At 48.2% G+C, this 12,477-nt stretch overlaps 1 pseudogene; it reads right to left on the reverse strand.

Moving 5' to 3' along the window:
- Positions 1 to 9,338: 9,338 nt before the first annotated feature.
- The window catches only part of LOC113409681, a 53,186-nt pseudogene continuing 50,047 nt past the window's right edge, over positions 9,339 to 12,477 (reverse strand).

Below are 12,477 nucleotides of genomic sequence, written 5' to 3' on the forward strand. Positions count from 1 at the left end.
TAGCTTTGATCTCTACATTTGCTACATATAACCACTTAATCTGTCTTTCTGTAGTCAATAAATCTGTTTTATATTTAATCTGAAACTGTGTGTTTTGATTGAAGTGCTTGGAAAATCTCAGCTCAGTTTACAAAGGCTAGTGCATGTCCTCTCCACATCAAGGGAGGGGGCGCCTGGGTAATGAACTTATTTTGGACAGGCTTCTGACCAGTGCAGGACAATACAGTTCTGGGGTGCAAGGCTGGGGAGCTGGGGGGAATTGGCTGGAGCCTCCCTATTGATGGTTCATGAGTGGTTGGGAGATCATTCATGTAACAGTTGGGTGTGTCCCTGCCTGTGGATGTCTGTGTAAGTGCAGCACCTGCCAGAGGTCTGTGGCTTGACATCAGTATAACAGCATGAGAGGGATACCCCAGATTGGTGGGAAAGAGGGCTCAGTGATCCCACAGTCCGGGTTGTACCCCGGGGACCCCATCACAGCCTCCCAAACTCGGCCAAATATGGAGGAAGGGCTGAACACTCCAAAGAGTCAAGTTCCTAAGTCCCTATTTTAGGCACTAAGTCCTGGTTTTGACACCACCGTGATGCTCAAAGCCCTCTGTCAAACCTGTAGGTGCCTAAATTCACTTGGCCCCTAAGTTTTTTTAAAGTAAAAGTTCCCTTTGAAGCTATGCTTGAGTCTCTAGGCACGTACAATGCTGCCTCCCTGTGGGCATCTGGAGGCCTATCTCCTGCCTGAATCCCAGAGCGATGCACAAACCAGTGGGAGATAAGCTGACAAACTTCTATGGGTCTGACTACACCGCAACAAAAGACCCGAAGCAGTGAGTCTCAGAGCTTGAGTCTACAGACTTGGGCTTGTGCTACTGCACTAAAAATAGCCATGTCATAGTTTCCACTCAGGCTGGAGCTTGGGCTGTGAGACAAACTCCCTGGCTTGGTTTCAGCAACAAGTGGGAACATCTACAGAACTATTTGAGTGCCATAGTGTGAGCCCCATGTGAGCCTGAGTGTGCAGAGCTGGGCTCTGAGACTCGCTGCCATGGGTTTTTGTTTGTTTGTTTGTTTTGTTTATTTATTTATTTTTCAGTGCAGACATACCTGAAATCATATGCAGGGCCTGATTTTACAGGAATGATCAGAGGCTGCCTACTGGATCGGGTCCCATTCAAAATCCAGGAAGAGGAGCCTGGTGGTTAGAGCACTCAGCTGGATGTGGGAGACCCAGGTTTCAGTCCCCCCTTTCTAGAAGAAAGGGAGAAAGGATTTGAAGAGGGGTCTCTGACCCCACTCAGAAAGAGAGATTCTGATGTGGGGCTCCCTCAATCTCCTCTCCTGAAGCTGTTCCACTGTGGATAAATAGTGTCAGAGGGGCTGGAGCAGGGGGACTGGACCCAGGGTCTCCCATCTGGCTGCAGCATCATTTTCTCCCACTCTTCTAGGCACTGGCCCTTTAACTGACAGGGGGAGGGATGGATCTAGAAGGTTCAGTGGCAGCTGGGAGGGGGCAGTAGCTGGGATGGGCAAATTGGGGCTGGTTTATTAATATTTGGTATTTTGGGGTAAATGGGGCACAGTCTGCAGAGGATTTTCTATCAATAGTTGATGAGCTTAACCCAGTCAGTTGGGGTCTGGCCAACTGCCCCAATAGCAGCCAGGCAGCACCGCTCCCCCAAGTTCTGTTCTATTCAGTCCTTAAAGCCCCTCATCCCCGCAGGGTCCCACCGCTGTTGTTAGAGGGCTTATTCCTTCACCCGCTCACTTCCCTGGTCCTTCTCGCATGAACAGAGAGCAACAATACCCCAAGTCCGAAGGTGCAAACAATTTGATGTTTATTGGGGTGAACTTCCAGCAAGCATGATTCCAGTTTCCTTCCTCAGTGTCCCCCTTCCCAGCTCTGACACCACAGAGCCTTACCTGTGTCCCTGTTCCTGTTCCCATTCCCTGTTCCCATTCCTACCCCCTTAGAAAAACATGATTCCAATTCCCCCACCCACAGTGTTTTCCCCAGGAATTGAAATTGAGGGGGGGTGGTTTAAAAATAGAGGGGGGAGTAGTGAGAACTGATGGGGGGTGAAGGTGGGCTGTATGGCACCATAGTAAAAACTGAAAAATGTTTCACAACCATTTTATTAGATTTAACTCATGTTTTTAAATCATCACAGAAATTAAAGTTGACTGAGCGAAAACGCCCACATTCACAAACTCGGAGCATGCATTCTAGGGGTTGTGAACGTGAGCAAAAACACCCACATTCACAAACCCGGAGCACGCGCTCTAGAGGTTGTGAATAAAAAACCAAGGACTGACAAACCATTCTCCCAACACCATAAGCTCATCACAGCTCCCCCATATTCTAGTATTTGGGAAAAGTATGATGCTTCATTCAGAAAACTGATGGATGCTGTATCCTCGGGGGTTCTAAAAGAACGGTGTTCTAAAAACATTTGGGGAAAATATGATGCTTCATTTAGAATATTGGTGGATGCTATACCCTCAGGGGGTCTAAAAGAATGGAGGGTTGGAAACTATATCAAAAATGCAAACGCTCTGGTGGGTGACTTTTTGAAAAATACTTCTATTTTTCCAAAGGGTGACTCTGAGCAGGCATGACTATTCATGGAAAGGGAATAGTAAAAGGGGCACCCTCAAGGGTACACATTAGCTAAGGTGTAAACAAAAGGGGGGACAGTGCTTGGGGGATAAACAGATGGCTGCCAAAAAGATCCAGGCCAGGGTGGCTGTAATTTAAAAAAAAAAGGCTAAAGAGGTGATGAGGAAAAAAACAAACAAAAAGAGATGCCCCCTACTGGAGGCTCTCAAATTGGTGTGTCTGAGAAGGGGGAGGCGGAATCCGACCTGTGGGGTGGTGGTGACTCTCTCATGCAGAGTCTGATTTAGAAAATTCCCCAGATGGCTCTCTAGATGGGTCCCCATCTACTCCCGATGACCGTCACGGAGGCCCCTCGGAGTCTGACTCTCAAATAGCATCTGATGTAGAAGATGATGGTCCCGTAGAGGAACCCCCAAGTAACCCTGAAAATGCAGCGGTGTATATGGAGAGAGTGAGAAGTTAGCAACATGAATTACCTAGATTTGAGGGGTCGGTGTATTGTGAGGAATTTCGTTTTGTCAATCTTGAGAGAATAAATTCAGCTCAGCAAGTTGTTGAAGCCATACACAGGGGGATACAGTTAGTTCTCGATGACGTTAATGGTAGGGTAGGCCCTGATGATTATGTTCAGTTACATTTAGAAAGCTGTAATTTAACTAACCATTTGTTTTCGGTCAGAAGAACTAGGGATGAGTTGTCTGCTGAGGATTTCTTAAATCAGACCTTAAAGCTGCTACAGAGCAATAGAAAGTTGTATGTCGATGGGCCGTTGTGCCCCGTTGCCACAGTTCTAAAAAACAGGGGTGGGGGCGGTCGTAGAGTTCTAAATTCTATCCTCAGTAGTCAAATCATCCATAAAAAGAGAATGTTTAGTAGACCTGACTTACACTGGTACCAATCTGTGTTTTGCGGGTGGGCTCTTGGTTGTCATGTCCGACCATAAACCTACAGACACAGAATTGTTAGCAGGGGCGAAAAAGTTGCATGAGAAACTGGGGTGGTCAGATCAAAAAAAAGTTATGCTCAGTGACGTAGTAACCTTTGAACAGCATTTAGGAGTCAACATACAGATGGTGCTGTATGTGTAAAGGAGGATGGGGTTTTTTTAAAACGGGGGACCAAGACTTTTTTTATCCTCTTGCACGATGAGCATTAATATGGGGTTCTGGTTGTGAAAAAATTGTTTGGTGCAAAAAATTACCGTGAGTTTTGCCACATGGTGTACAGTCACGACCACTCTTGCAGGTATCGTTGCCACCTCTGCTTGAGCGTAATGTGCTCGGACAGCATGGGCAGGCAGCTGAGGTTTCCTAGCTGTAGACTGTATTGTCCGTCAAAAAAGTGTTTAGACAGACACGTTGACTGTGCATCGAAAAAACAAGTCGAATGCCTGTCTAAAACTTTATGTGATCAGTTTCAGTCTTACGTGGACAAGCAGCACAGGTGTAAAGGGAGGTGCTGTGAGCAGTGTCAGGATTTGATCACTGGTGATGTAGAGAGCCACCAGTGTTTTATAGATAGCATTAGAAAGCCCAAATTATCGGAAAAGTATATTTTTTACTATTTTGAATGCACGCAGGAGACTGGGTTGCACATGCCCAATTACATTTTTGCTATGTCCCTAAAGCTGGAAAAATCCTAGGAATTTAAGGGCGACGAGTGTCTTTCTATGTTTGTTAAGACCTTTATTGTCAAAGAGTTTCGGGACTACACGTTCCTAGCTCACAATTCCAAAGGTTATGATGTGTACTTCATCGTTAGATAGTTACTGAAGGGAAAGATGTGCATAGAACTGATTACTCAGGGTAGTAAACTAATGTGTGTGGAAGTTAAGGCCCTGGGCATTCGTTTTATAGACTCTTTAAACTTCTTGCCCATGAAGCTTAGCAAGCTCCCCCAGGCGATGGGGTTTGAAGGTTGCAATGGGTATTTTCCACATTTTTTTAACACTTTAGAAAATCAAAATTAGGTGGGGCCTATGCCCAGTGTGGAGCACTATGGTGTAGAAAGCATGATGCCCAGGGAGAAAGCAGAGTTTCTCGACTGGTATTGGGACCACAGATATGAGATGTTTGACTTGCAGAAAGAGCTCATGTATTACTGTCAGCAGGATATCAACATTTTGAGACAGGCCTGTATCCTATACAGAAAAGTGATTATGAAAATGACGGAGAAGGGAGATATAGTAGAGAGAGAACCTGGTAAATTCACGGAGATAAAACTGTGTATAGATCCATTCTGGTACATAATGCTGGCATTTGTCTGCATGGCTATGTACAGGTTTATGTTTTTGGAGCCTAACACAGTAGCTCTTCTCCCTCCAGACAACTACCACAGGCAGAAAAAGATATTCGACCCCATCTATTCAGTGGCTGATGTATACCTCTCACAAAGAAAATATACAGATACGGCATGCTTGACAGGGTTGGGAACAACAGGTAGGCCTCTACTTTTTAGACGGTTATGCCAATGTTGATGAGGTACGCATGGCCGTTGAGTTTAATGGATGTTTTTTCCACGTCTGTGTCACCTGTTATTGTGAAAAACCACAGAAACCTATGACGGGGACAACTTCTGGGTTTCTTTATTACAAGATGAAGCTCAAGACCGACTATCTGAAAAGACTTGGTTATGTACTGAGGAGCCTCTGGGAGCATGAGTGGGAGGTGATGATAGAAACAGACAGGGAGCTTGCAGGTTTTTTAAACCAAGCCCAGTTGCCCCAGCCTCTCGTGCCTAGGGATGCTCTTTTTGGGGGGAGGACAAACGCTATCTGCCTGTATTACAAACCTAACCCAGGGGAAGAAATCCACTATTTTATCAGCCTGTACTCTTTCATAAACAAAACCAAAGAATATCCTATCAGACACCCCGATATAGTTTATGACAAATCTGGACCCCTTGCAAATTATTTTGGAATTGCAAAAGTTAAAGTGTACCCCCCTGCAAGGCCTCTTTTTCCCATTGTTACCTGTCAGAGTGAGTAGCAAGCTTATGTTCCCGCTATGCCGAACCTGTGCGGAAACCGAGCAGCGAGAGACATTTACCCATACTGACTAGGATAGGGCCATCCTGGGACTTGGTGCACGGTGGAATTGTACATGGCCATAGCGAAGGCGTATGCGGTGGCTAAAATCTATGAAATCTGGCATTTTAATTAAAAATCTGACAAACTCTTTTCAGAGTACATAAAATTACATCTCCACCAGAAACAAGAGGCTTCAGGGTATCCTAGTTGGTGCACAGACGAAGAAAAACAAAATAAGTATGATAATGATTTCTACCAGAAAGAAGGCGTGCGTTTACACCAACACGAGATCAGATTGAACCCCGCTAAACACCAAATTGCTAAACTGTTTTTAAATTCTCTGTGGGGTAAATTCAGCCAAAGAACAAACCTACCCAATACCAGCATTGTGAGAGACCCTGAAGAACTCTTTCAGTACTTGTTTTCCCCCAATTACAAGGTTTCATCCTGCGAGTTTATTGACAATGAAACAGCATGCATATCTTGGAAGCATGCAAAAGACTGGTACTCAGTCTCTGGCAATACCAATGTCTTCATAGCCTGTTTCACCACCGCTTATGCCCGCTTAGAATTATAGAACCTCCTAGACAAGTTGCAAGAGACACTGACTTAGTGATATTTGTGAAAAGGCAGGGTGACTGGAATCTGCCTCTGGGGGATTATTTAGGGGACCTCACGAGCGAGATCCCACCAGATCAACACATCACCGAGTTTGTGTTGGCAGGCCCGAAAACATACAGGTATAAGCTGTCGGGAGGAAAGGCCTGTATGAAAGCCAAAGGGATTACCCTGAATGTAGCAAACTGTGAAAAGATCAACTTTGACAGTTTCAAAGATCTAGTCTTGGACTATTGTGCGGGCCTGCGAAGAAACACCTCGAAAAAGATAGAGATGCAGTAGCCCTCTATCATCAGGAACAAAAATCAGTGGCAAATAGAGACAAAAACCCTTAAGAAAACACAGAAAGTCGTTTACAACAAGAGGGTCCTAGGAGAAGGGTTTAAAATCCTGCCCTATGGCTTTTAACATGGATATGAGGTGGAAACACTCCTTTTCTGCAATTCTCGCGGCGCCTAGCAACTGTGGGAAAAGTTACTTTATAAAAATGTGTTGGATAATGTTGAACAAACATTGTCTGTTATGCCTGAGAACAGTGTGTGGTGTTACAGTTGTTGGCAACCTCTGTATAAAGAACTGCTCTGTAAATATCCCTTTATCAATTTTGTGGAGGGGCTGCCTGATGCTTTTGAGGATGATCGTTCGTTTCCTACCAATAAAGTAAATATGATTATCGTAGATGATCTGATGAACTCTGCTTGTGAAAGTGATGAAATTGAGAAAGCCTTTACCAAGTACGTGCATCACAGGAAACTGAGCATTATGTACATAGTTCAGAACTTATTTTGTCAGGGATCACTTGCACCTGTATGGAGCCTGATGAGGTCATCAGCTCATCGCTGAGAAGAAAGCAGCAGTATGAAAGGCTGAACCAGGGAGCAGGAAGGGGCCTCCACGTAACTGTTGCTATCTTGTGATGCACGATAAATGATAATAAAGACACTTGTGGGAGGTTCCCCGGCAGACTGCCTGCTGCTTAATTCATACAGAGGTCTGCCAGCCAGGGGTTGCAGGAACTGATGCAGGAGCATTCATAGTTAGAAATTTAAAAATGAACATTGCCAGCAATCTCTTAATGACATTTCATGCTGTAAATTGTTAGAGACAACACACTTTTATGTCTTGTCAGATATGTTAATATACAACATAGTTTTTACTATTTGCCAACGTATTTTCCCATGTAATAACACAATAAGACTGAATAAAAACCACAGTAATTACACATAATTCAGTGAGAAATAGGGAAAGGAACGCAGATATTTCTGAAGGAAATTTTAGGGAAAAATTATCTATTTTTAGATTAAAATTTCCCTGTGTTAAAAACTAGGAAAAACAGATAGCTTCAGCAGCCCATGCCACCTACTCACCAGCAGACTGGCTAAAAACACAAATAAATCCATCACAAGACAATTTTAGAGTATTTATTTTCAAATAATCAAGGTATGTTTAGGGCACAAATAAATTTCCAAAACTGAATTATTACATTGAAAATGTTCATAATGCATCACGTTTAAAACAAAAAGTAGTCCTAGCAATGCCATGCAATGTGCCTCCCCTCAGACTCTGCTCAGCTAGCTCTTCAGGAAATGAGGTTCAATTGCTAATTTCAAGGAATTAGACCAATCAGTCACTATTTGCACACAGCATTCAAGAAGGTGGTGGACAGAGAATCCAGAGGAACTGTGATGAATTTCCTGGAGCAACTTTATTTTCTTTGTACTCTAAACCTCACATGACAACAAAAATATCACCCTTTCAGCTAATTTATGACTGAGAAGAAAGGTTTCCCAATAAAGCTTCACCAAATTTCATGTTATGGGCCATTAAGTGGCGGCATCTTTACTACAATTAAGTTAATTTGTGATGATTCAGTAAAGGAATACAACCCCTTCTCTATTTTTTTACCAAAATACATTTGTTGCGTCCTTAGAACCACGAACATGAAGAGCCTGGCAATACATTGAAATCAACAGTGGACACTGACAGTACATTGGCTGCAAATAATGTTTCTAAAGAAAAATAAACTAAAAAGAGGATATTGTAGAACTGATTTCTATATATAGGAAGATAATATTTGAGGTTCGAGACCATGTTTTGTTAATTGATGTGAGAACAAGAAAGGAAAGATCATGTCTTGATTACCGATTACATGTAGCTAGAAAGTTAAAAATCACATGAATTAATGCTGACAGAAATTCAAAGACTATTTTATAATCATAAATATATTGCTTAATTAATTCTATAGTTTTTCACCTATTCGTTTTCAAAGATGTAGTGCAGGAGGTGGGTGTATGTGCCCAGCCTTCCAGAGAAAACCAATCAAGACAATAAAGAGAGAGAGCGAGAAAGCGAGATCAATTGCACATGTGTGTAGTTGTGATATTTATGACACATGTACATTGTAACTGAACAACCCAGTCTGACAGTTTTTAATAATTATTTTGATAAGATAAATAGTTTGGATTTCCTGAAATGACACAGTTGAAATACAAATGAGCTATGTAGAGAAGTTAAACCTCAATATAGATTTGAGGGAAGAATCAAAAAATAAATGTAAATAATTTTGTTTCTAAAAATATGTTTAGATACTTGTTTCTGAAATACTGTTGAAATGTAAATGAAAATGTTTTTGTTTACAATAACAATATTTTCTAATTTAGAATAATCATTTTTTTTCATATTTTGCATTGAGATTTCACAGGGGTAGAAATTCTGATAGGAGTGAATGATCCCCATCTGTCACCATCTGCTATGCCGGGCAAGAGACAGGGAAAGGGGAGGGCAGCAAAACCCACTAGCTGTCTGGCAGTATTTCTTACCAGCTTCACCCTGTGCCAGGGGTGGAGCAAACACAGGAGGAGGGGGAAGCTGTCTGGCTCCTTCCAGCAAGTGGGTCCCATTCACCCAGTCTGGGCTAGGGTTGCCAGGTTTCCGGTTTTCTACTCCAGTTGTAAAGGGAAACTGGCAGCATCTAGTCAGCAAAAAAAGTCCAGTTCCCAGCAGTAACCGGCCTCCACCACAGGGGGGCGGGAAGAGCAGCAGCGCTGGGAGGGGCCAGTCTGTGCTGCGGGGTCACTGTCAGGGACAGAGATTCCCTCCAGCCTGAACTGGGACCGGGCAGATTATCAGGGGAGCCGCATTTTTACCCCCAGCATTGAGACCAGGATAGAAATAAGGGCGGAGCGTCCCAGAGAAGGTGCCAGTGAAAGTGAAGAGATGGGACCCGTCAATCACATTGTAAAACGAGACCTCGCCCGCCTCATAGTCCAGGAAAATCCCCACCCGGCTGGGCCTGACACTCACGGGGAGGGAGGTCGCGGGGGAGGTGCGGGCCTTGTATTCCCCCTTCCTTAGCCACACGACCCAGTATCCATTCCCAGGTTTGTGTGTGACCGGCCGCTTCCTGCTCACAGATTCCCTACAAACCCCCAGAGTCCAGGCAGTCTTGTCTCCCACCTCCACCTCCCAGTAACGCCTCCCACCCGTGAACCCCTCAGTGCCCAGGACACAGGCAGAAGTATCAAATCTCTCAGGGTTGTTGGGCCGATTCTGTTGTTTGTCTCCGTGTCTCACATGTTTCCGATCCTCAGACAGGATGAGTTCGGGATGAGCCGTGTCTGGATCCAGAGTCACATCCACTGGGGAGAGAGTCGCAGAGTCAGTGCCGGGGGCAGGGGCTGGTCGCTGGGATCAAAGGGAAATTAACCTGCATCCCCATTAATCGCTGTGCAGGGGGGAGGTGGTTGTTGCCTGAGCAAAGTCAGGGCCCATCTGCCTGTGAGGAAATGGCAGACGCCGGGGAGGGGGTGGGAAGGTGTTAGTGGGGGAGGGGAGGGGTGAGCAGCCATGGGATGGGGGAGGGGACAGCTTGATCCTGGGAGAGGAAATGGGAGGGGCAGGAGATGGAGCAGAGGGGGGCAGGCACAAGGGCAATGGGGGGGCAAGAGGATCCGGCACCAGGAGGGCAGGGGGGGTGAAGGGGGGCAGGTTCGAAGGGGCTGCAGGGGGTGAGGGGTGGGGCAAAGGGAGGGGAGGGGCAGACACAAGTGCAAGGGGGGACAAGGGAAGGGGCGGGCACCAGGAGGACGGGGCGGGGGAAGGGAAGAGCAGGTTCCAGGAGGTGAGGGGAGCGGTGGGTGCCAGGAGAGAAGAAGGGGACAGACCCCAGGGGCACAGGAAAGCAAGGGAAGGGTCGGGCACCAGGGGCACAGGGGTGTGAGGGAATAGGGGGAGCTCCAATGGGGTGGGGAGGAGGGGAGGAGGAGTGGGGCAGGTACTGGGAAGGCAGGGGGTAGAAGGAGAGGCTGGCACCAGGGGAAAAGGAGGGGGTGGGAGAAGGCGTAGGTAACAAGGGGAGGAAGAGGGGTGAGGGGTAGGGCAGGTGCCAGAGGGCCATGGGGGGGCAAGGGGTGGGGCAGACCCCAGGGGGAAACAGGAGACTGAGAGAAGGGGCAGTCATCAAAGGGGAGAGGGGCATGATGGTAGTGGTGGGTGCCAGGAGGATGGGGGGCGCAAGGGAAGGGCTAGTCACCAGGAGGGATGTGGGGGCTGAGCAGAGGGGCAGATGTAAGGAGGGGAGACAGGAGAGGGGTGGGCACCAGGGGGCAGAGTGGGGGAAGGGAACAGGTGCACACAGGGGGGTAGAAAGTGGGGTGTGGAGATGTGGGCAACAGGGGGCAGAGGTGGGACCCAGAGGTTAGGAGAGGGTGTGGGGAGGGGTGGACACCAGGGGACAGAGATGGGGGGAAGGAAGGTCTGACACCAGGGGCCCCAAAGTGGGTCAAGGGAAGGGGTTTTCACCAGGCAGGCAAAAGGCAAAGGAAGGGGCAGGCACCATGGAGGCAGATGTGGGCGAGGGTAGAGATGGGCCTCAGGGGGGCAGAGGAAGAGTGAACAGACGGGGTACCAGGGCACTAGAGGGGGATGAGGGGTGCAGGTGTCAGGGAGGCAGAGGGGGCGACAGGAGGGGCGGGGGGAGAACTAAGGAGAAGGTGGCAGGGAGAGGGGGTACAAGGGAGGGGCAGGCACTGTGGCCAACAAGGGGCAAGAGGAGGTATTGTGGTTAGAGAGGGTAAGGGAAGAGGTGGGTTTCTAAGGGGCAGGTGCTGGGGGACAGAAGGGGGAAAGGACGGGGCAGGCAAAAGGAGGGAAGGAGGAGGGGAGCAGTGGGTGCTAGGAGCAGGATGATGTGAAAGCAGGGGTAGGCACCAGGAAGGCAGGGAATGGGGGAAGTCATCGGTGATGGGGGCAGAGGATGGTGTGGGGGGGCAGCAGGGAGGAAAGGGGCAAGGGGAGGGGCAGGTGATGGGAGATTCAGGGGGGTGAGCAGAAGGGCAGACACAAGGAGGTCTGAGGGGGGAGGGGTGGGCACCAGGGGGCAGAGGGGTGAGGAGAGAGGCAGGGCAGGTGGGTAGAGGGGGTTAGGAGAGGGGGTTAGGAAGGGGCAGGAGCCAGAGGGTCAGAGTGGGGCTAGAGGAGAGCTGGGCACAGGGGGGCGAGGGAAGGGGTGGGTGCCAGGGGAGCAGAGAGGATGGGGAGGGGGCAGGTGCCAGGAGCGCTGAGGGGAGTGAGAAGAGCAGGAGCCAGGACAACAGAGGAGGGTGAAAGATGGGGTGGGCACTGGGGCAGATGGGGGTGAGGGGAGAGCTGGGATTCGTGAGCAGGGGGGAAGGGGAGAGCAGAGGCCAGGGAGTACGGGGAGTGAAGTGATGGGTGGGCACCAGGTGCAAAGAGTATTTTGAAGAGGGGGAAGGTGCCAGCCCAGGAGGGCAGGATGAGAAGGGGGTTGGGTTCCAGGGAGGCAGATGTAGGTGGAGGGCAGGGGCATGTGACAGTGCAGGTGGCATGTGACAAAGTGGGTGGAGAGGGGACCATGGGAGCAGAAAGGGGGTGAAGGGAAAGGGTGGCGCAAAGTAGAGCAAGGGAGGATAGAAGCAGGGGCCAGGTGGGCACAGAGGTTGAGGGAAGGGAAAGGGAGGGGCAGGAGCTAGAGGCCAGAGGGCAATGAGGAGATTGGCAGGTGCCAGGGGGCAGAGAGGGTTGAAGGGGGCAGGCCTGCATCTCTGTTGCTTTGGGGCCGTGTGTGGTTGGTTTGTTACTAAGAGCAGGTCGGTGCCGTCCCCACATACACCGGGGTGGAGCTGGGACTCTCCATACCAGCCGGCCCCACGGGCACCACCTTCCAGCCAGGCAAACCCCACAGCCGGCCCCTCCCCTC

This window comes from Terrapene carolina, unplaced genomic scaffold (assembly GCF_002925995.2).
Source record: "Terrapene carolina triunguis isolate 2854851 unplaced genomic scaffold, T_m_triunguis-2.0 Scaffold33956, whole genome shotgun sequence".
Classification (NCBI taxonomy): domain Eukaryota; kingdom Metazoa; phylum Chordata; order Testudines; family Emydidae; genus Terrapene; species Terrapene triunguis.